This window comes from Scyliorhinus canicula, chromosome 14 (assembly GCF_902713615.1).
Source record: "Scyliorhinus canicula chromosome 14, sScyCan1.1, whole genome shotgun sequence".
Lineage (NCBI taxonomy): Eukaryota > Metazoa > Chordata > Chondrichthyes > Carcharhiniformes > Scyliorhinidae > Scyliorhinus > Scyliorhinus canicula.
The window spans coordinates 111354273-111379840 of NC_052159.1; positions in this window are offsets into that span (position 1 = coordinate 111354273).

The following is a 25568-nucleotide window of genomic DNA, read 5'->3' on the forward strand; positions in this document are numbered from 1 at the left end:
AGGCATTTGGAATGCGCATCTACGACAACCATGAACATGTGCTCCCTGTACGGACCAGCAAAGTCAATGTGTAGATGTTGCCAAGGCATGTTACGCCATTCCCATGGGTGCAATGGGGAGAACGGGGTTGCATTCCTCACGCACATACATGACTATCACAGCCCAGCATATTCCTCCATCTGAGCATCAATTCCTTGCCACCAAAAGTAGTTCCATGCAAGTTCCTCAATTTGAACTATACCTGGGTGTCCTCCATGTAATTATTCCAAAATTCTTTGTTGCACGTTTGGAGGAATTATTACTTTCAGTCCCCCACAAAAGACATCCACCATGTACTGTCAACTCGGGCTTTCTGGAAATTGGTGGCTTTAATTCATGATACGATCCTGCTATCCTCCCTTTTATTCCCAATACCAGTACCTCCCCCATTATGGGCTCATTTCTGAAATATCATTGGACTTGAGCTGCAGTCATTAGAATGTGATCTATCCGTGCACAATAGAAGATATTTTCATTACTGGGTGATATCTGACCAGCAGGCAAAGATAAACTTGACAATGCATCAACATTGACATGACTCTCTGACTGAAGGTATTTGATCTCGTAGGAATGTGCAGATGATATTAAAGACCAGTTTTGAAATCTGCTGTCTGCTAACAAAAACCTTTATGTGGCCCAAATCTAGTTGTTGTAGGCCTCTGGTGCCTCAACAATGTGAAGTGCCTACCATGGAGGTATTGGTGTCATTTTATCAGACAAAAATAATACTCAGTGCCTCCTTCTCCAACTATGCATAGTTTGATTCAACATTTGTTCAGCTTTGTGACACAAAAGCTATTGGTCTTTTTTGCCCTGAAGGTAGTTAGTGTCACACCACTGCCCCAACTATGTACGTCAAAGCATCACAGACAGTTTGTAATGGCAACTTCAAGTTGAAATGTACCAAAACTTCTGACTTCTTCAGCGCTTGTTTAGCTTACTGATATGCTTTTTCGCGTTCTAGTATCTTGTTTTACGCACAACAAGGTATGTAACAGTTTAAATACCACTGATAGATTTGGGATAAATTTCCCATAATCGTTAATGAACCTTAGGAATGATCGTCACTGTGTTACATTCATTGGTCGTTGGATCTCCATCTTTTTAAGTGCCTTGTGTAAACCCTTACAATCGATGACATGGCCTAAATATTCTTTCATTGAAAGAAGTCCCACTTATCTCTCCTCACATGGAGATCATGCATCTGAAGGCTTTTCAATGTGGCTTATAAGTTATGTAAGTGTGTCTGTTCATTGGCACCACTAATTAGTATATCATCAAAGTAACACTGCACCTTTTGCAGACTCCAAAGTATCTGGTGCATGGACCGTTGAAATAAAACAGGTGCTGATCTTTCAAAAGATCATCACTTATAGCAGAAAAGGACTTTATGTGTGATAATGGCGAGCAGATATTGAGATTCAGCTGCAACATTCATTTGCAGGTAGTCCTGTGATAGGTCGATCTTGCTGAACTTCTGTCCTTGTGCTAGGCAAATCCTTCATCAATAGTATTGATCCACACACAGAACGGGATTCAGAGTTGTTTTGAAATCTCCGCAGATGCGTATAGTTCCATCCTGCTTCATTACAGGCACAATAGGATTTGCCCAGTCACTTGTAGTAACAGGTTCCAAGGCTCCTGTATCTTCAAATCTCATTAGTTCAGGTTCTACTTTAGACATTTGGCATTGGGTACTGTTTGAGCTTTGAGACTTTTAGGTTGGCTGATTTGCTTGATCTTTAATGACATTTGTACGCCTTTCATAGACCACAGTGTGTCCTCAAATACACTATTGTATTTCCAAAATGCTCCGTAGCTCAGTCTTTGAATCAACTCAGCTGTTCACGGAACTCCAGTTCAACTGTATCTTTTCTATCCAAGAGCGGCCAAAGAAAACTGGAAAATCTCCTTGGACAATATGAAATGGTAACTTGCCCACTTAGCTCTACTTTGACTATGATGTAATCTCTTAGAGACAATATTTCCTCAGTGTTGGTCTTCAGGATGACATATGCTGGCTTTAATAGAAGGTGATTCAATTTTTGTTCATCGGTGGCCTCAGGAATTAGTGAGATAGTATCGATTTCCATTTTTACAGGTTGTCCATTTTGTTTTGGAACTACCCAGAATCAATGTGATTTACCTTGAATTGAAAGTATTAATATCAATTCCTTGTCAGACTGATGTGCTGTGTCAACTTTGTTGTTATTCTTTCTTTCTTCCACACTGAATTTTCTTGGTGGAATCATTTTATTTCTTCCTTTACGTGTATTCTGTATTTTTCTTTGAATGTTCTTCTCTAGAGAAACTGCGTTACTTTAGCAAGCTCGTGCTGTGTGGCCAATTCTGCCATTATTTTTGCTTTAGCTAAGCTTGCTCCAGCAATCAGCCTGTGAATTGCTCGTTTTTGCACAGTGATGACATGCCTGTTGCTGGGTAGACTCCTTCTGGGCAGCAGCTAGTTTATGAATTCTCTGGCCTGCTCCAAGCTGAGTAGCCTCTTTAGCAGCAAGCTCATTGGAATGACTGTATCTGATGTTTCATTCCATCAGCAATCTCTGCTAAATGGCTTCACTCCTCAAACCACAAACCAAGCGATCTCTAGTTGTATCATCCGGCGATTCACCAAGTTCAAAATTCACCGTGAGGCACTTTAGGATCATAACAAACTGATATATATGTCTCTCTTCTAGCTGATTCCTCTGGTGAAACCAAAACCGTGCCACGATTATTAGTGGTTTAGGTGCATAATTGTCCTCTAGTACGTAACCAATTGTTGATAGTTTTTTGTCACTAGATTTCCCGGGTTGGACCAGATGTTGGAGTACATTTAAAGTCTTGCTGCCAATGGTACTGAGGAAAGCAGGAACCATAATATCTTCTGCAATTGTGTTGGCTAGGACATAGTGATTAAATATTTCTGTATATCAACCTTCCAATTTTCAGATCCTTCCTCAAATGGGCCCATGGTGCCAAATTTTCCCACCATTTTTAAGTGATAACAGGATCTGCTCACAACTTCCCTTATATAAATGGTCCAGTTAATAACATTGAATAAGCCAAATGTAGCAGCTTATAATGCAACATATTTTTTTCTCTATCCCACTCTACCTCCATGTCCTACTCTCAACAGCCTGAACCCCTCAGAGTGCCGATTTAAATTTAAGATATGGACATTTCTTTTTTAATTTGTGCCCAACAACATTACTGCTCTGATGACAGGTGTGATCGATGATCTACTGTTGATCTGTCTCAACGTCGACCGTCGAAAGCTTCAATTTTCTTTTCCCTTGGAAAATAATTTTCTTTCTGATCCTTTCCTCGTCGCCAATTTTCTTTTTAAATCCTGTTTTGTATTTGCAGGATGAAAGAATGAAATGCTGAAGGACGTGGGATTGAACACAATAATCAACGGAGGTTTATTAAATGGCTGTGAACTGCACAAAGGCTTGATCAAAGCCCACGCAGAAGCCGATGATGTCACAGACTATCAGGTGACTAAACTCTTAAGGTGACCAGACAACAACACAATAACAGCCTGCATATATAACACAAACACTTATTGTTCTATTCCCCACATGTACTTCGCGTCCAGCATAGGTATCTAAGCTGCCTGATTTTACCTTCAAGGTAACTACTTTCTGCTGATTTTTCGTAGCTTTGTTCTGGAGGTTGGTTAGTTGCATGTAAAAAGTTTTGGCCTCCATTGTTTGAGACGTGATGGTGTGCTTGTGCACCAGGAAAGGAGACTTCTATTCTCAAACAGAGGCAAGCAGGAGGAGCAGGAGATGATTTTGATAAAATAGCTGAATCTTAATGGTGCAGGGAGCAACAGCATAAGTATGTCTCTGCAAGACTTACTTCCAAAAAGGGAGAGGTACAGGGACCATAAAGGTCATATTCCTTTATCATGCCAAGACCATCCTAGCAGTAAATACCTGCTAAGCTGGCAGCATCCATGATGTCTTTACCATGAGGTAGTCTACTGTCTTTGGACCACCGCAATATTTCAGAGGCTGGATATTCTCTGTCCACAATTTACTGGCTATCCAGGTGAATCAGTCCTCTTCTATTGATCAGTCTGAATGCAAGGTGAATGCACTGCAGTTGTTAAAGGCAAACAGCCTGAAAAATACTGTTATATGAAGTCTGTCTGTGCCATCAGCCTTCATATAACAGTGTTTTCCAGGCTGTTTTCCTGAGTACAATGTTAAGTATTGTAGCCACCAAAGTTGGCCATTCCCTCAATACAAAATGGAGGAACGCAAAGCTTGCAGGGTAAAATGGACAAAGTTTGCAGCACAAGCAGGCTGCAACAAGCCACTGTGTATTCTGTCTGCTAAGTGAGAAGACAGCACCGAAATGAAAATTCTGCATACTAATGAGGCAATCTCCGGGACAGTTAGCATAGTAATAGAATGATCCCAGGGACAAAGGACACAAATAGGGAAGTGATTGCAACATTGTGTGGGAAGCCAGACACCCCGGCACCAGCGGGGTTCAAAGACAAAGCACCTGAAGGCCTGCCCAGTAGCCGAGGGACAGCCTCAGTATTGGGGGGATTCAAACAAATCGATTGGGAAGAGAACCAATCGATCCCCAGCAGATAGAGGGACCGCCCAAAAGGGCGCGAAGCCCTGGGACCTATGCAATACAGGTCCCAAACTCAGTTCGTTCTTCTTGACCAGCCCTCCTCTCTTGACCAGCCCTCTTGACCAGCCTTTACCGAAGAAGACCTTGAACGAGAGAGAGGAGAGGTTCGGACAACAGCCGCCAGCAAGTAAGTGTCTCACAACGATCGCTACCAGAGATAGACACTCCTGACCCCTTTTTAATCTGTACCAACCTGAAGTCTGCGGACCCAGTGCAGAGCAAGAGGCTATTGTCCCCTGATCCGGCAGTTCCTTATTCAGATAAGTATTGGTCTATTTAGTGGTAGGAATAGTTTAGTCATCTTAGCGTGTGCATGAGTAGTTTATAATTGTATTATAATAAACTCATTTGTTTGAACTTACTAATTGGTGTATGGTTTTATTGCTTTGAACTTGACCTTGAAACTTGTGGCGGTATCTTAACGATACCTGGCGACTCCAAAGCTAAGTAACGAAACAGAGCCAAATCGAGTGTTAAGCACACTCACCCAGAACGAGCAACAGTATCGTGAGTGAGCGACTAATGCAAATGCAGATGTTCTTTTGAGACTTCTCGTAGAGACTGATTCATTTCTAGCCAACAAGTTACCTGTGAAATATGTTGCATACATAACAGACATACCAGCGTCAGCCAGAAAAATTATTGAGAAAACTTGCAAGGATGCAGTACTCAGTAAAGGGTTCAATTATGTCATGAATGTCTGGTCTAAACAGTGCCATCATAAGAAATTGCAGGAGTATTTCACATGTGAAAATGAACAGAGTGTAGATCAAGGCTGTCTCCCATGTGGTTTAAGAGTCATTATTCCATCAAGGTTGAGAGAAAGATTGTGAGAGAAATTTCATCAAGAACATTTGGGGATAGTCCATTTAATAGCAGTGGCAAGACGCTATGTTAGGCATCCTAAAGTGGATGGACATGTTGAAGAACTGGTGATAAATTGTGAAGTGTCTTAGAATGAGAACTGACCCACATAAGATTCCTTTCATTTCATGATCAAACACAAAAGAAACATGGAAATGGGTTCATGTTTTTGGGGGTGGAAGGGAACGAATACCTTGTTTTGGTGGATAGATCATAGAATCATAGAATCCCTGCAGTGCAGAAGGTGGCCATTCGGCCCATCAAATCTACGTCGACCCTCCAAAAGAGCACCCCACCCAGGCCCAATCCCTGTTCCAGCCCTGCATCCTACCCATCCATAGCTGATCCACCTAACCTGCACATCTGTGGACTGTGGGAGGGAACCAGAGCACCCGAAGGAAACTCACGCAGACACAAGGAGAAAGTGCAAACTCCATACAGACAGTCACTTGAGGTCGAAATTGAACCTGGGTCCCTGGCACTGTGAGGCAACAGTGCTAATCACTGTGCAACCATCCTGCCATCTATCAAATGGATTAATGTTGAGTATATGCCGAGTCCCACAAGTACCAAACCTTACTGAGGTTTTAAGGGATTGATTTGCAATTTATTGGTTGCCAGATGTGTTGGTGTCAGATAATTGAGAACAGTTTATATCAGAAGAGTTTGTAATATTTCTGAGTAAGAATGGAGGCAAACAGATTCTAAGACCAGTACAACACACAGCAGAAGGATTGTGAAGAGATCTTTGCAGAAGTATTTGTTAGATGACAAGCTAGGCTGTAATAGCCATGTTTCTCTTGACACAGGCTAAACAATTTTCTGTTCTCTGACAGAATAACCTGCAGTCAGCAACAGGTTTCCTACCTAATTAATTAGATTTTAAACTCACTCCTACAAATTTTAATTTAAGTCGGCTGTCAATAGCAAACCAAGAGAAAAGACAAAATTATTTACCAAGCATGAAACAAAAGCCAGGTCCGAGGCCTCGATGACGACAGATGTTCCAGCATCGGACGCAGCTCACCATTATCCTCCAATAGGATCTTCTGGTACAATCAGAGTCAATGACCATTTATGTTACTTACTGCTGGGGAGTGGAGGGGTGGGGGTGGGGGATGGTGGTGGTGGCAGCAGGGGGTACCTTCAGCTGAAGTGGAATTTCTCACCAGCTGGAAGGGCTGGCAAATCCCACCCATAGAGTCTGTAGTGGTTCGAAGGTCCTGGTGAAATATCACCCAAGGTGATAAGGAGAATCTGTGATTGGCATTGCTGTGGTGACCAGGTGTATTCCCATATCCACTGAAGATTTGAGAGAGACTCTATCAGTGCCATGTACTTGTGACAGAAAATCTGGCAAAAGGAGAGCATAATAAATCTCCTACAGTCACAGGTCCTCCTGCAGTCTCAAGCGTAAGTCAGAAAGAAAGTTAAAGTCACAAAGATACTGAAAGTTTGCTGACAATATAGAATTAACCACATGAGCAAAGTGAGTCAGAGGGCACAATCTACTGGCAATGTTCAGCCCCTGAAGTGTGGCTGCTAGATGCCAGGAGAGGCCTCGCAGGACGTGATCTGGTTGCTGGGATCAGCATTTGGCAAATCTGCACATTAGGGTGAACCGCTAGTCTCACTCTAATATGTGCTCACATGATGTGCCTGAGGCTTTGGGATCTAGCCCCTTCACCCAAGAGACCTTAGGCGAGCGCCGTTCAGTTCAATTGGGCTCTTGTGGGGGGTCTCAGAGAGGATCGGAGCCCCCGATTGGTTCGTCTCTGGGCAGGGTAGCACTGATCGTTCTACCCTGGCACCTTGGCACTGGCAGCCTGGCACCCTTGCAGTACCACCTGAGCACCCTGGCAGTGCCTGGGGCAATACCAGTGTGCCAGGCTGGCATTTTGCCTGCGCATTTCACCGCAGCATTCAGTCCAGGCCATGGGCCTACCACTTGAGGGACAATGCCCAAAACATTCACCTCCATCCCATTTATCTCCTGGACGTCGCATTCTGCATTTTTCCTGGACAAGGAGATCTGAAGCACCTACTGAAAGGTCAGGGAGATTTTACGTTAAAGCTTTTTCTATGTTTCCATATCAGTTATACCGCAGACCAAATGATCACTGAGCATATCGGATAAGGCAGCACTATACTCACAAAACTTAATTATCTTTCATAACCGTGATTCGAACTCGATGACGGACTCACCGGAGAATCTTTCCATTGTATTAAATCAAGATCTTTGAACAATTACTGATGGAGCTGAGTTAAAGTGTTGCACCAAAAGTGCCACGAGTTGGTCGAACGATTGTGTACTTGGCGTTGCTGGGTACATGAGACTCCAGATCACCATGAACGTGGTCCTCCGCAGGCCAAAAACAGTATGACAGTCTGGCGCTTGTTGTTTTGCTTGTTGTTGGTCCAGATGAAGTAACGCATCCTTTCTGTGTATTAGTTCCAGTCTACAACACCAGCGTCAGATGCATCTAACCATCCAAACAGAGGTATGTTGAACGAAGTAAATCCATACCTGCTCCAGAAAACCGGGGAGGTAGTTCAGTGGAGTAGGTTGCAGTGTCGACAGCAAGCCAGGTTAATCCTCATCGCCAATTTATTAAGGACACAGGGAGTCCACACCGGGTAAAATACAGAAACATAATTTTATTTATGCACGATATTTACACTACCTGGTAGATCCCCACCGGGTTCCTGTTTTGGTCAGTGCCTTACTGGCCGACTTTTATAAAGATGTAAATAATGATCCCCTGCCCCGTGTGGGGGAGCTCATACTCTGCAAGGACCACAGAAAGAAAATCGTTCCCACCCCTTAGGCCCCGTGCAGGCTTTTACAAATACCAGCAGAGATGTTGAGAGAGCAGTGTCAAGCTAATGGAAGTTGAAGAAGATACCCAGACAGAAAGGGGAATAAGCAAGATAGGTCAATTGAAAGTCTGCTCTTGTTCTTTTCAATATTTCTTATCAAATGTGGTATTTTCTTAAACACATATTGGTGCAAAGTGAAAAACAATTTTGTTTTACAGATAAAATGCTCTGGTAATATTCAAAATTTATGTTTTGCTTGTGTTTGAAGTAGAAACAAATAAATAATCCTGCCCATTAAACTTTCAGTTTTATTCATGTTCCCTTAGTCAAATTGTTCTCAGGAAAATGATTAATACATGGGTTTTTTCAAGTGGGGAGGTGGTATGGCATTTTTCAAGATCTGAGCACTTTGTTATATTACCCTCTCTCCTCCTCCAAAACACATCCTACATAATAGTCCTCGATAACAGGGCCCTGCAAGGCTGCATACACAAATTACTTAGCCCCTACTATACTCCCTATATGCACACGACTGTGTGGCAAAATATGGCTCCAACTCCGTCTAACCATAGTGGGTCGGATCTCGAACAATGATGAGTCAGAGTACATAAGGGAAGATAGAGAACCTTGTGCCATGGTGTAATGACAATAATCTCTCCCTCGACATCAGCAAAACTAAGGAGCTGGTCATTGACTTCAGAAAGCAAAGTATTGTACACATCCCTGTCTGCATCAATGGTGCTGAGGTAGATGTAATAATAATCATCATAATAATAATAATCTTTATTAATGTCACAAGTAGGTTTACATTAACACTGCAATGAAGTTACTGTGAAAAAGGATATGATTGACAGCTTGAAATTCCTAGGCGTACACATCACCAATAATCTGTCCTGGTCCACCCACGTTGATGCTACAAACGAGAAAGCACGACAGTGCCTATACTTCCTCAAGAAACTAAGAAAATTTGGCATGTCCACATTGACTCTTGCCGATTTTTATAAATGCACCATAGAAAGCATCCTATCTTGCTGCATCACAGCCTGATATGGCAACTGCTCGGCCCAAGATCTTAAAAAACTAGAGTCGTGAACACATCCCACTCCATCACACAAACCTGCCTCCCACCCATTGTCTCTGTCTGCACCTCCTTGAGAAAATGGGTGGCAGAGTCAAAGACCCCTCCGACCCTGGTTATTCCCTCTTCCAACTTCTTCCATCGGGCAGGAGATACAAAAATCTGAGAACACACACGAACAGATTCGAAAACAGCTTCTTCCCCGCTGTTACCAAACTCCTGAATGACCTTTTATGGACTGAATTGATCTCTTCAAACATCTTCTCTGCTGTGCAGTGCTACACTCCGTATGTTTCACCCGATGCCTTGCCTATGTATTTACATTGTATATTTATCGTATGTCCTCTGTTTTTTTCATGTATGGAACGATCAGTCTGGATTATACCCAGAACAATACTTGTCACTGCACGTCGGTACATATGACAATAAATCAAATCCAATCCACCTAGTGACATGGCGCAATGACAACAATTCCTCCCTCAACGTCAGCAAAACTAAAGAGCGAGTCATGACTTCAGGAAGTGAAGTATCTTACACCCTCCTATCTGCATCAATGGTGCCGAAGTGGAGGTGGTTGACAACTTCAAATTACGAGGTGTACACATCACCAACAATCTATCCTGATCCACCCACATCGAAGCTACAACCAAAGAAGCATAACAGCACTCCTATTTCCTCAGGAAACTAAGGAAATTCTTCATGTCAACATTGACACTTACCAACATTTACAGAGGCACCATAGAAAGCATCCTACCTGGCTGCATCACAACTTGGTATGGCAACTGCTCGGCCGAAAACTGTAAGAAACTACAGAGAATGAACACAGCCCAGACCATTATGCGAGCCAACCTCCCACCCATTGACTCTGTCTACACCTCCCGCTGCCTTGGGAAAGTGGGCAGCATAATCAATGACTCCTCCCAACTGGGGCATTCTCTATTCTAACCTCTTGCATCGGGCAGAAGATACAAAAGTCTGAGAACACACACTAACAGATTTAAAAACAGCTTCTTCCTCGCTGTTACCAGACATCTGAATGACCCTCTTCTGGACTGAACGGATCTTTCTAAGCATCTTCTCTACTGTTGTAGCACTATAATCCATATGCTTCACCCAATGTCTATGTCTATGTATTTACATTATGTATTTGAAAAAAAAGAAAAAAAAGAAAATCGCTTATTGTCACGAGTAGGCTTCAATGAAGTTACTGTGAAAAGCCCCTAGTCACCACATTCCGGCGCCTGTCCGGGGAGGCTGGTATGGGAATCGAACCGTGCTGCTGGCCTGCTTGGTCTGCTTTAAAAGCCAGCCCCTATTTATGATACGTCCTTCGTTTTTTCATGTATGGAACGATCTGCCTGGACTGTATGCACAATAATATTGTTCACTGTACCTCAGTACATGTGACAATAAATCTAAATCTAAATCTGCTGTCCTCTCTGTTGGAGTGGTGTAAATAAAGTTACTTCAACAATGGCAACCTGCAACTGAATTTGTGTTTTGAGCTACACATTCCATGTGATATAACATTTTTAACCAGCCAAAAATAATACTTGGGTTTTGATGGAACCATCAATTCACTAGACACGTGCTTTAAGATATGAACAGTGGTTTTAATCTACTTACAACAGAGCCAGCCTGTTCCGTGTTGAACTCTGGATGAACTGAACGACTGGCTCTGAGCATTGGCATTTATACAGCAGTCCAGGGGGAGGAGTTGTGGGCGGAGCCAAGGGTGGAGCCCTGTACAAACTCCTAAGCATTCCCAGCGCTACTCCCCTAGTGGTCTGTCAACGCAACTGCGCTTACAAATGTATGGTCTCATGTATATACAATACAGTGTGAATTACGGAGTTACATTCACCACAGGTTTTATTAATACGAATCAACATTATTGCCCCTACATCATCTAAAGCACAGTGACAGTAAACATAAACCTCTGGTCTTGATTGATTCTTCTAATGAGAACCGCAAACAAGCATAGGAGCCTGTTTACCGACAGAAAGTTTCACACTTGTCAGCCACTGATGGAACACATTTGATTCTAGCCTATGGAGAATTAAATATCTAGATCACTGATTGCAGTCGCTGCAAGTACTTCGGCCAGCTTCCGTTTCCTGTATGAGAGCATTTACTACACAAGCCAAGTTCTTCAAATTAATTTAAGGTCAAGAAAAGTTGAAAATTCAACCACAGCTGATGTGAAAGGTCCTTTTTATAGCGACTGCTTTTTGCGCGGCATTGCATCAAATTGCTGCATTATTTATAGGCTTTTAAATACTGCTGTTCATTTTCGAGATCAAAACCTGTCAGTTTTGCATTCAGCCACTGTGCGGATGTAATAATGAAGGAAAAAACCTGTAATTTTCATCCTGTGAGATTGTTCGTCTATCATTTTTAATTACAGCATTAACTGTTCGTTTGTGCAGTCTGCTTGTTAGTGGAAGCTGATTTGAATGCTGAATTCTAATAAAATCATCATATTTCATTCAGGTAACATCACTTCCTGGAGGCAGGATAGATTTCTGAGTTTAAGCAGAATCAAATCTGATCACACAGGGTAGCAGGGGACAAAATATGACTTTTTAAACATGTCATATTGGCACGTATCTAACTTTAGACAGCGGGTGAGCAGTCACACCTGCTGAGAGTGCATCTCAGAAATTCTAGATTGCACCAAGTACAATTAACTGACCATTTAAAATGATGGAGAAAGTGGCGAATAGCAAAAGATGCCAACATTTACACAATGCGTCCTCAGCACCAAGGCTCTCTGCCGCTAATGCGTACGAGGACGATCCGCTCTCGAGGTAAATACAGAATTGCTAAAATAATCAGCATGATCTCATATTTTAATACAGATTTGCTTTAAATGACTGAGGCTAGGTTATTCAGAAGCCAGCATTCTTTCTTCAGGTCTTCATTCTGCACCATTGATTGGATCAAATATAGAACAATCCTCTACTCCGCAACTTGTTCTATGTGGTGTTTTATAAGCCTGTAAGAAGCAGTGAAATATCGTTTAGTACTATTGATCTTTGCTCAGTTTGCAGCATCTGTGTCAGGTGGTTGCAGGCTCACGCTTATTTGTTCCAATTGTTTTCGTGGGTATTAAAGTTCCCCGGGGATTTTTCAAAGAAGGTCAGGAAGTTCGACTGAAACATGCTTTTACAAGAATCCCTCAATGTCTCTGTTGCTTTTGAGCTCCTTGGAGTGTGTGGTAGATTTTCAACTTGGTGCCCACATGTAAAATTAGCACAGCAAATCAACCATCCATTATATAAACAGTACAACTTTATTTTTAGCCATTTCTTTCCTAGTTTTACACTCAGGCAGTGTAAAATCTGCATCGCTGATTTGACTTTGAGTTCCTGTATGTGCTAGTCAAGCAGCCAAAAGTCAAACTAAGATTATTGTCATCTTCATTTTAAGGAAAATCTCTTATTTTGTCCATAAAATGAATAAACTGAGTTGATTTTTCAATAATATTTGAGAAAATCTTTAATTGCTTCTTATGAACCATGGACTCAATGAGATTCAGTACTTGGCTGTGGGTTCTTTGAGACAAGAAGAGTCCATATGCAGAGATTTCTAATGCAGTGAAACTCCTGGACCAGTGAAACTCCTGGTGCAGTGAAACTCCTGATGCAGTGAAACTCCTGATGCAGTGAGATTCCTGATACAGTGAAGTTCCTGATGCAGAGAGACTCCTGATGCAGTGAAACTCCTGGTGCAGTGAGATTCCTGATGCAGAGAGACTCCAGGTCCAGTGAAACTCCTGGTCCAGTGAAACTCCTGGTGCAGTGAGATTCCTGATACAGTGAAGCTCCTGATGCAGAGAGACTCCTGGTGCAGTGAAACTCCTGGTCCAGTGAAACTCCTGGTGCAGTGAGATTCCTGATGCAGAGAGACTCCAGGTCCAGTGAAACCCCTGGTCCAGTGAAACTCCTGGTGCAGTGAGATTCCTGATACAGTGAAGCTCCTGATGCAGAGAGATTCCTGGTGCAGAGTGACTCCTGATGCAGAGAGACTCCTAATGCAGAGACTCCTGATGCAGAGAGACTCCTGATGCAGAGAGACTCTTGATGCAGAGACTCCCAATGCAGAGAGACTCTTGATGCAGAGAGACTCCTTATGCAGAGAGACTCCTGATTCAGAGAGACTCTTGATGCAGAGACTCCCAATGCAGAGAGACTCCTGATGCAGAAAGACTCCTAATGCAGAGAGACTCCTGATGCAGAGTGACTCCTTATGTAGAGAGACTCCCAATGCAGAGAGACTCCTGATGCAGAGAGACTCTTGATGCAGAGAGACTCCTGATGCAGAGAGACTCCTGATGCAGAGAGGTTCCTAATGCAGAGAGACTCCTGATGCAGAGTGACTCCTTATGCAGAGAGACTCCTGATGCAGAGAGACTCCTAATGCAGAGAGATTCCTAATGCAGAGACTCCTGATGCAGAGAGACTCCTGATGCAGAGAGACTTCTGATGCAGTGAGAATCCTGATACAGTGAAGCTCCTGATGCAGAGAGACTCCTGATGCAGAGAGACTCCTGATGCAGAGTGACTCCTGGTGCAGTGAGATTCCTGATGCAGAGTGACTCCTGGTGCAGTGAGACTCCTGATTCAGAGTGACTCCTGGTGCAATGAGATTCCTGATTCAGAAAGAGTCCTGATGCAGAGACTCCTGACGCAGAGATTCCTGATATAGAGAGACTCCTGGTGTTGTGAGAATTCTGATACAGTTAGGGTCCTGATGCAGAGAGACTCCTGATGCAGAGAGACTCCTAATGCAGAGAGACTCCTGATGCAGAGAGACTTCTGATGCAAAGAGACTCCTGGTGTAGTGAGAATCCTGATACAGTGAAGCTCCTAATGCAGAGTGACTCCTGGTGCAGTGAGATTCGTAATGCTGAGAGAGTCCTGCTGCTGAGAGACTCCTGATACAGGGAGACTCGTGCTGTAGTGAGAATCCTGATACAGTAAAGCTCCTGATGCAAAGAGACTCCTAGTTCAGTGGGACTCCTGATGCAGAGTGACTCCTGGTGCAGTGAGACTCCTGATGCAGAGTGACTCCTGGTGCAGTGAGACTCCTGATGCAGAGTGACTCCTGGTGCAGTGAGACTCCTGATGCAGAGTGACTCCTGGTGCAGTGAGACTCCTGATGCAGAGTGACTCCTGGTGCAGTGAGATTCCTGATGCTGAGAGACTCCTGATGCAGAGACTCCTGGTGCAGTGAGATTCCTGATGCTGAGAGACTCCTGATGCAGTGAGAATCCTGACGCCGAGAGCTTCCTGATTGATGTACCATCAATTGAACGTGAGACGAGTTGCTGAACAAAAGTATGGCTTTAATATACTAGATGTTAAGCCCTGCGGTCGATTACAGTAGAAGGACGACCGCCGGGAATACTGGGTATTTATACCCTGCCCTGGAGGCAGGGTTATCTCAGCCTCTCGACCAATCGGGGAGCCGTCACATGACTGGTCTCAACCAACCGGTCGAGAGGCACATGACCGAACAGGGCCAATGGTAAGCCGGTGTTCTGCACCAATGGCAGGCAGCTATGCTAATCATACTACCACATTCACCCCTTGCAGAGAAAGAAGCCGGGGGGGGCGAGGGGAGGGTGTCAACGAGAGCTGGGGGGGGGGGGGGGGGGGTGGAGAACTGGTGGTATGAGTAGTAAGGAGAAAAAACATGTATCCTTGGCTTCCCACTGGCCCAGACATTTAGCAACAGTACATAGTCTCCATACAAGGTCCATGGTGGTGTTCAAGTTAAATGAACTCGATCAGCATTTTTGTTGCCCGTGCCGTCCTCGCAGACCGCCGCAGGGGAGTTGGTGACGTTGGTTCAGCCGATGGTGGTGGTTCAGCTGATGTCCTGGACTCCGGGAGCGATTGTCCTTGAACTGTCTCCGTACCTCGGGCTGGTGGTGGAGATGCCATGGATGGGGAAGGGGTGGCCTGGGTGGGGCGCTGGGGGAAAAGGGGCAGGGGGGGGTCTGTGGTGAAGGGGGGGAAGGCCGCACGTCGGCGGGTGCCAGGTCCCGGAGGGAGACCGTGTCCTGCCGACCGTCGGGGTACTCCACGTACGCATACTGCGGGTTAGCGTGGAGTAACTGGACTTGTTCCACCAACGGGTCGGGCTTGTGCACCCGCACATGCTTCCGGAGCAAGATGGGTCCGGGGGCGGTCAGCCAGGCCGGGAGAGGGGATCCTGAGGACGACTTCCTGGGGAAAACTAGAAGACGTTCATTAGGTGTTTGATTAGTTGTTGTACAGAGGAGGGAGCGGGTGGAATGTAGGGCATCGGGGATGACCTCTTGCCATCGGGAAATAGGGAGACCTCTGGACCGGAGGGCCAGTAGGATGGTCTTCCAGGTGGTACCATTCTCCCGCTCGACCTGTCCGTTACCCCGGGGGTTATAGCTGGTCGTCCTGCTAGAGGCAGTGCCCCTGCTGAGCAGGAATTGACGCAGCTCGTTGCTCATAAAGGAGGACCCCTGATCGCTATGTATGTACGCGGGGTAGCCGAACAGGGAGAAGATGGAGAGGAGGGCCTTAATGATGGTCGATGTGGTCATGTCGGGACAGGGAATGGCGAAGGGGAAGCGGGAGTATTCATCGATCACCGTCATTAAGTAAATGTTGCGGTTGCTAGAGGGAAGGGGCCCCTTGAAGTCTATGCTGAGATGTTCAAAGGGACGGGATGCTTTGATCAGATGCACGCGCTCGGGGCGGTAGAAGTGCGGTTTGCACTCTGCGCAGATGTGGCAGTCACGGGTTACTGTCCTGACTTCCTCGATGGAGTAGGGCAGGTTGCGGGTCTTTATGAAATGATAGAAGCGGGTCACCCCTGGATGGCAGAGGACCGCGTGGAGGGAGAGGAGGCGGTCTATCTGCGCGCTGGTGCAGGTACCGCGGGACAGGGCATCAGAAGGCTCATTGAGCTTCCCAGGACGATACAAGATATCGTAGTTGTACGTGGACAACTCGATCCGCCACCGCAAGATCTTGTCGTTCTTAATCTTGCCCCTCTGTGCATTATCGAACATGAAGGCTACTGACCGTTGGTCTGTGAGGAGGGAAAACTTCCTGCCGGCCAAATAGTGCCTCCAATGTCGCACAGCTTCGAATAATGGCCTGGGCTTCCTTTTCCACTGAGGAGTGGCGGAGTTCGGAAGCCTGGAGGGTTCTGGAGAAGAAGGCCAGGGGTCTGTCCACTTGGTTCAGGGTGGCCGCCAGAGCTACTTCTGATGCGTTGCCCTCGACCTGGAAGGGGAGGGACTCGTCGATGGCATGCATCGTGGCCTTTGCAATGTCCGCTTTGATGCGACTAAAGGCCTGGCAGGCCTCTGTCGACGGCGGGAAGGTCGTGGACTGAATGAGGGGACGGGCCTTGTCGGCGCAATTGGGAACCCATTGGGCGTAGTAAGCGAAGAAACCCAGGCAGCGTTTGAGGGATTTGAGGGTATTGGGGAGAGGGAGTTCCATCAGGGGGAGCATGCGTTCGGGGTTGGGGCCTATCACTCCGTTACGCACTACGTAGCCGAGGATGGCTAGACGGTTGGTGCTAAACACGCACTTATCCTTATTGAAAATTAGGTTAAGGAGTTTTGCGGTTTGGAGGAATTTTCGGAGGTTGGTGTCATGGTCCAGCTGGTTGTGGCCGCAGATGGTGACATTAATGAGATACGGGAAGGTAGCCCGTAATCCGTACTTGTCGACCATTCGGTCCATCTCCCGTTGGAAGACCGAGACCCCATTTGTGACACCGAATGGAACCCTGAGGAAGTGGTAGAGGCGCTCGTCTGCCTCGAACGCGGTGTACTTGCGGTCACTCGCGCGGATGGGGAGCTGGTGATAAGCGGACTTGAGGTCCACCGTGGAGAAAACTTTGTATTTCGCAATCTTGTTTACCATGGCGGAAATACAGGGGAGAGGATACGCGTCCAGTTGCGTAAACCGGTTGATGGTCTGGCTGTAGTCGATTTTTCTCCCCAGTCCGGACCACCAGCACTTGGGCTCGCCAGGGACTGTTGCTGGCCTCGATGACCCCTTCCTTCAGTAACCTATGGACCTCGGACCTGATGAAGGTCCGGTCCTGGGCGCTGTACCGTCTGCTCGGGGTCGCGATGGGTTTGCAATCGGGGGGTGAGATTAGCAAACAAGGAGGGGTGGTCTACTTTGAGGGACGCGAGGCTGCAGACAGTGAGGGGGGGTATAGGGCCGCCGAATTTGAAGGTCAAGCTCTGCAGGTTGCACTGGAAGTCCAGTCCTAGGAGTGCCGGTGCGCAAAGGTCGGGGAGGATAAGGAATTTATAATTTTTAAAAACCTTCCCCTGGACCGTGAGGTCCGTTATGCAGCACGCAGTGATGCGGACGGAGTGCGAACCTGAGGCTAACCCGACTTTGTGTTTTACAGGGTGGACAGGGAGCGCACAGCGTCTTACCGTGTCAGGGTGTACGAAGCTTTCTGTGCTCCCGGAGTCCAGCAGGCAGTCCGTCTCATGCCCGTTGAGGTGGATTTGCGTCGTCGTCTTGGCGAGCATGCGTGGACGTGACTGGTCGAGCTGAATGGCCGCGAGCCGTGAAGAAGATCCATAGTCGTTGTCGTCGGCCGAGTTGGTGCTGGCAGGACCTTGTGTGCTAGTCCAGGATGGTGGCGCACAGGACCTGCACATGGGGTCGGGGCCCCAAGATGGCGGCGCCCAGGACCCGCATGTGGAGTCAGGGCCCCAAGGTGGCGGCACCCGGGACCCGCACGTGGCGTCCGGGGCCCAAGGTGGCGGCGCCCGCAGGACCCTCGTGGTTGCTGGGGCGGGGTTAGCAGTGCCGGCAGGCCGATCGGAATGGCTGAGAGCGGGGGCAGAGAGGCGCGCAGGCTGGACGCAGGGGCCCGGGGGCGGGAGGGGGGGAGATTGACGCGGAGCGCTGGAAGGGCCCGGAAGGGCCCGGAGGAGGAGATGCCCGGTCACTGTGCGGCACAGCAGCGACCAATTTGGCCTGGCAGACCGTCGAAAAATGGCCCTTCTTCCCGCAGCTCTTACAAAGGGTGGAGCGGGCCGGGCAGCGTGGGCGGGGGTGTCTAGCAAACACACAGAAATAGCAGCAGGGCCCCGCGGACTTGTCGGGGCATCCCGCGGCGCATGCCTGAGCGGGGTCGGGAGCGGCGGATGGTGGTGGGGAAGCGTGCCAGGAGGCCCAGGGCGCTGCAGGGCGACATAGGCGCGGGCGTTTAAGTCGGCGACCTCCAGGGAGGTGGAGAGAGTCCGTGCCTCAGTTAGGCTGAGGTCGTCTTTTTCCAGCAGCCACTGGCAAATTGCGGCGGATTGCATCCCAGCCACGTAAGCATCTCTGATTAAAAGTTCCATGTGCTCAGTGGCTGAAACTTGGAGGCAGGCGCAATTCCTCCCCAGGACAGCGAGGGCCCGGTAAAAATCATCTAAGGATTCACCGGGGAACTGTTGTCTGTTAGCCAGCAGATGTCGTGCGTACACTCGGTTTACCGGCTTAAGAAATTGTCCTTTTTGCGTATCCATGGCCACGTCATATTCCTTTTCTTCCTCTATCATCGCTTGTGCCGCCATGCCCACACTGGAATGGAGAATATGAAGTTTCTGTGCAATGGTGGGGGGGCTGCGTGCGGTCGCCAGATAGCTATCGAAACACGCCAGCCAATGCTTGAAGATTGCCGATGCGTTCGGAGTTTGCGGGCTGAGGCGGAGGCAGTCGGGCTTGATCCGGAGCTCCATCTTCAAATTCTAGTATATTAAATTGATGTACCATCAATTGAACGCGAGACGAGTTGCTGAACAAAAGTATGGCTTTAATATACTAGATGTGAAGGCCTGCGGTCGATTACAGTAGAAGGACGACCGCCGGGAGTACTGGGTATTTATACTCCGTCCTGGAGGCAGGGTTAACTCAGCCTCTCGACCACTCGGGGAGCCGTCACATGACTGGTCTCAACCAACCGGTCGAGAGGCACATGACCGACCAGGGCCAATGGTAAGCCGGTGTTCTGCACCAATGGCAGGCAGGATATAAAGAGACTCCTGGTGCAGTGAGAATCCTGGTGCAGTGAGACTCCTGATTCAGTGAAACTCCTGATGCAGAGTGACTCCTGATGCAGTGAAACTCCTGATGCAGTGAGAATCCTGGTGCAGAGAGACTCCTGATGCAGTGAAACTCTTGGTGCAGAGAGACTCCTGGTGCAGTCGGACTCCTGATGCAGAGAGACTCCTGATGCAGTGAAACTCCTGATGCAGAGAGACTCCTGATGCAGAGAGACTCCTGATGCAGTGAGACTCCTGATGCAGAGTGACTCGTCGTGCAGAGTGACTCCTGACGCAGAGAGAATCCTGATGCAGAGAGCTTCCTGATATAGAGAGACTCCTGGTGCAGTGAGAATCCTGATACAGTGAAGCTCCTGATGCAGAGAGACTCCTGATGCAGAGTGACTCCTGGTGCAGTGAGATTCCTGATGCTGAGAGACTCCTGATATAGAGAGACTCCTGGTGTTGTGAGAATCCTGATACAGTGAAGCTCCTGATGCAGAGAGGCTCCTGGTGCAGTGAGATTCCTGATGCCGAAAGAGCCTGATGCAGAGACTCCTGATGCAGATAGATTCCTGATATAGAGAGACTCCTGGTGTTGTGAGAATCATGATACAGTGAAGCTCCTGATGCAGAGTGGCTCCTGGTGCAGTGAGACTCCTGATGCAGAGAGACTCCTGATGCTGAGAGACTCCTGATGCAGAGAGACTCCTGATGCTGAGAGACTCCTGATGCAGAGAGACTCCTGATGCAGAGAGACTCCTGATGCTGAGAGACTCCTGATGCAGAGAGACTCCTGATGCAGAGAGATTCCTGATGCAGAGAGACTCCTGATGCAGAGAGACTCATGATGCAGAGAGACTCCTGATGCTGAGAGACTCCTGATGCAGAGAGACTCCTGGTACAATGAGACTTTTGGTGCAGAGAGGCTCCTGGTACAATGAGACACCTGGAGCAGCGAGAAACCTGGACAGTGAGATTCCTGATGCAGAGGGACTCCTGATGCAGAGAGACTCCTGATGCAGAGAGATTCCTGATGCAGAGAGATTCCTGATGCAGAGAGACTCCTGATGCAGAGAGACTCCTGATGCTGAGAGACTCCTGATGCAGAGAGACTCCTAATGCAGAGAGACTCCTGATGCTGAGAGACTCCTGATGCAGAGAGATTCCTGATGCAGAGAGATTCCTGATGCAGAGAGACTCCTGATGCAGAGAGATTCCTGATGCAGAGAGATTCCTGATGCAGAGAGACTCCTGATGCAGAGAGACTCCTGATGCAGAGAGACTCCTGATGCTGAGAGACTCTCCTGATGCAGAGAGACTCCTGGTACAATGAGACTCCTGGAGAAGCGAGAAACCTGGACAGTGAGACTTCTGATGCAATTAGACGTCAGATGCAGACAGATTATTGATGCAGAGAGGCTCCTGGTGCAGAGAGACTCCTGATGCTGAGAGAATCCTTTGTTGACCGTCTCCTGTCGTCATGCGTCTCTGTGCACTGTGTGTGTGAGCTGGTGAGCAGGAGGAGTGGGAGTGGAGGTGGTGGGGGCGGGATGGGCGTGTTCCTGCGGGAGGGTGGCTGGAGTCGGGATGGGTTTTCGGTGTGAGTAGTCAGGGTGCTGGTGGTGGGGGGTAGGGGGGGGGGGAGGAGGGAGCGTGGGGTTGTATTTCATCGGGGTGGTGCAGTCAGGGGCAGGGAGGGTAGTGTCTGGAGATGTGGCTGGTCAGGGGGGTTGTCCATATGGTGGTGGTGGTGGGTGGGGGAGGGGGGAGAAAATGTAGTCAGAAGTGGGGAGGGTAGTCAGGAGGATGATGGATATCCGAGGAGTGTGGTGTAGTCAGGGGGATAGGTCAGGGCTGGGAAGGGTAGCCATGGGTGTGTGTGTTTGGAAGATGTGGAGGGTAGTTGTTGGAGGGAGGTTGGGTAATCAGGTGTTAGTCGAGTGGAGAGCAGTCTGCCGTCCAAAGTTTGGTTGAGGGTTTGTCATGTTGTCCCCAGGTGGGGGATTCACCATCCTTTGTGGGCTAGTTATAATTACCTAGAAGTTATAAGTGGTTTTCATTCTTCTAACATTTTCTAGGTAACTATTCATGTCAGACAATCCGAACCCTCTGAAGTCTGCAGTTTATATTACAGTTTCAGACGTTCCCAGTGCAGGGCAGTTGCACAATGGACGTTTGAACTTCTCAGGAAATTGCCATGAAATCTTTACATGTAGACTTCTGTGGAGGGTGGCAGAGGGGCTCCCAACAGATCTTTGGGTACCTCGCAAGGAGAATATTCTGAAGTTATTGGTCTTTCTTGATAACAACTTGGTGCATAGGTGCTCACTTTGCTAGCTGTATTGGATAGTAACAGATTGATCACAGCTCTCTTTTTCCTGAGTGGGTGAACATTCTCTTGAGGTCAAGATGGCAGTAACGGTTCCTGCCAGTTTGGCATTTACACTCAGCTTCTCTACCTCTCCTGTGTTATCCTTCTTCCCAATTTACAGGCATGTATATTACCTGTTTAGTTTGCTGATTCCATTGTTACCATCCTCTGTTCACTCGTTTACAAAGTAAAGCTATCTGGTTTCGAAGTAGAATGAGTTTCCATTAAAACAGAGATTTTATTTTTGGAAGATCCTTAAGCCATTTGATTAAGCAAATACATTTCCTGTGTTGATTGGTTGGGGCAATATCATCTGGAGCAGGTCATATTTGGAGATGAGAGTAGTGGACATGGAAAAAGGTGAATTTTACAAGCTAATCTTTGAGAATCAAGCAGTATAAAAGCAAAATTTTCTCTCAAGTATTTAAATAGATGGAATATTATCCAAGGATTTAAGAAGCCTGAAGAACGAATAACAGAACTTGACTTTATAGAGCACCTATCGACAAGCTAAAGCATTTCACAGCCAATGACGTATTTTCTGAAGTGTAGTCATTTCTATAATACGGGGAAATATGGCACACAAAATGTACAGACCAAGATACCACAAACAGTATGGAGATAAATGATCAGATAATCAGTTTTGTGATGTTGTTAGTTGGGAGTTGAATGGCAGCAAACTCCCCCGATCATTTTTGAATAGTGTCATGTTATACATAACAGACAAGTGGGACCTAATTTTACATTTCAATTGAAAACCAACATCTCTGTCCGTATTGAACTCCTTCAGTACTATATTGAATTGTTAACCAAGTTTATGTACTTCAGTCTCAAGTTACAGAAATAGATTAGCACGGGGCAGATGGCAGATGCAATTTAATGTGGAGAACTATGTAATAATACAGCACGGGGAGAAAAATAACTCCTGGGAACAAATGTTCAGTGGAAAGATGTTGATGGGTGCAGATGAACAAAGAAACCCGGGGCACAAATGCAAAGTTGCCCGAACATATGACTGCAGGTAGATGAACCATTAAAATTAGGAAGTTGCGTTTATTAAAAGGGGTTTTGTAGTAAATCACAATGTTGAGGTTTATAAGATGGCTGTGTTTTTGGACTATGCATTAAATTTAAGGCAAAATGAAGGGAGTCATGTGACCTGTCCTGACAGCAAACCTGTATGATTTGACCGTGATTTAAGGGAGCCCAATTGTTTTATTGGGAAGATAATGTAAAGTGTTTGCACTTTAAGACACTGGTCATAGGCTGTGTGCTAACAGCACATAACCTATGAATCTCCAAAGTCCCAGAAAAGTGTTGAGAATGTCCAATGGTAAACAGTTGTGCTTTAAACTGTTCATTTGGTTTCAAGATGAAAGAGATTTGGTTTCTCAAGTATTGCTAATCAGCTTCTCTACTTGGATTCAAGTCGCTACAGTAATGGGTTTTGACAAAGAAGGTGTACAGAAAAGTCATTGTGATAGTGAGTTACAGACGTTCCTAAAATATCATTGACTATCACAGTAAGGCTAGTCTTCCATGGCCTGGGAGAGAGAGAGAGCAGCGCGAGGACAAAAGTCTTGATGGTCACTATGCAGATTGTGAGTGGAGGTTAATGTTTAGACTGAAAATACCAACATTTTGGGCAGTGAAAACAAGGCTGGAAGACTCGCATAGCTTGTGCTAGAGGGAGGATCTCTAGAAATACACCACTGTGGAAGACTGTTCTGGGTTTAGAAGGTACCAGATTAAGAAAGGAAAAAAAAACACACAAGTAAATCCTTGTGAGGTAAGAAACCCTTTGGATTGACACTGGGAGAATTGAATGTCTACCTAAAGGACAATGTAACTTATACCTGATGGTGGATTTTTTTGCTTGTGTCAGAAGTTCTGTTCTGTAGTTTAAATTATAAGTCGCCCAAAAAGATGGTGTTCCGTTAGTGTTGCATTTGGTCTATTGTTGAATAAATATCTCAAAGTATGAAATCCTGTCATGTTATCCTTTCAGATGTAAGCTGGAAGCTTGGATATTTCTTTTTAGGATCATAGGAACAGGAATAGGTCATTCAGCCCCTTGAGCCTGTTCCGCGACCATTCAATAAGATTATGGCTGATTTGTGGCCTGACTCCATATGCTTGTTTTTGGCCAATATCATTTAATACCTTTGCTTAACAAAACATTATCCCGTTTCAGATTTTAAATGAACAATTGCTCTTGCATCAATTGTCTTCTGTGGAAGTGAGTTCCAAACCTCCACCATCTTTTATGTGTACCACAATGCTTCCTGACATCTCTCTCTGAAATGGTTGGACCCTAATTTTTAGACTCTAGTTTCAGAATTTCCAAACTGTCGAAACAGTTTGGGCAGGATTCTCCTGTTCACCAGCCGCGTTTTCCTGCATGGTGCACCCCTGCTGGCAATGGGATTCTCCGTCCCCCCAGCCGGCCATGTGGGGTTTCCCATTGTGACCACCCCCGCGTTGCTATTTATCTTTATCTACCCTTTTGTTTCCTGTTAATATCTTGAAAGTTTTGACAAGATCACCCCATAACCTTCTCAATTCCAAATAAAACAGGCTTAATTTGTGTAATCTGCCCTCATAACTTAACCCCTGAAGTCCAGGTATCATTCTTGTAAACCTACGCTGCACTCTCTCCAAGGCCAAAATAACCTTCCTCAGGTATGGTGCCCAGAGCTCTCACAGTTCTCCAAGTGGGGTCTAACCAGTGTTTTGTAAAGCTGCAGCATAACTTCTGCGTCCTTGTACTCCAGTCCTCTAGATATAAAGGCCTGCATTCCATTAATATTCTTAAAGTACCCTGATCTATTCTTTTTTGGTCCAAAATGGATAACCTCACACTTGCTTTCATTGAAATCTATCTGCCACAATTTTGCCCATTCATCTGGCCCATCAATATCCCATTGTAATTTTATGTTGTCATCTACACTGTCTACAATGTCACCTAACTTTGTGTCATCACCTATTTTGTATATATGAATTTCTATGCCATTATCCAAGTCGTTAATGAATAATATGAATAACTGAGGCACTAACAGATCCCTGTGGGACACCACTAGTTATATCTTGCCAGTTTTAGTACCTACCCATTATCCCTACTTTCTGTTGCCTGCCACTCAACCACTTTTTATGTTATCGGTCTCTATGGGGATCGTAACAAGTACAATAATAATCAAGTGATGATAAAATTGTGCCAAATATTAGTTTAGCCACATGAAATGAAAATGGCTTATTGTCACGAGTAGGCTTCAATGAAGTTACTGTGAAAAGCCCCTAATCACCACATTCCGGCGCCTGTCCGGGGAGGCTGGTACAGGAATCGAACCGTGCTGCTGGCCTGCTTGGTCTGCTTTAAAAGCCAACGATTTAGCCCAGTGAGCTAAACCAGCCTCTTTGAAACTGTGTACAATTTCAGGAGCCATATTATATAGAGGAGATTAAAACCACTGAAGGTTTACTGTGTATATTCATCAGGATGTTGCCAGGGATGTGCAATTATAGATATGTGGAAATGTTTGAGACACTGAGGCAAATCTTAATGAAAGCAGAGAAAACTGAGAGATTTAACGTGAGGTGTGAATCAGGAAAGACTATTTCCTGTATTTCCTGCCAAAGGGCATCTCTTGTTTATTTATGTTAAAGGTAATTTGCCA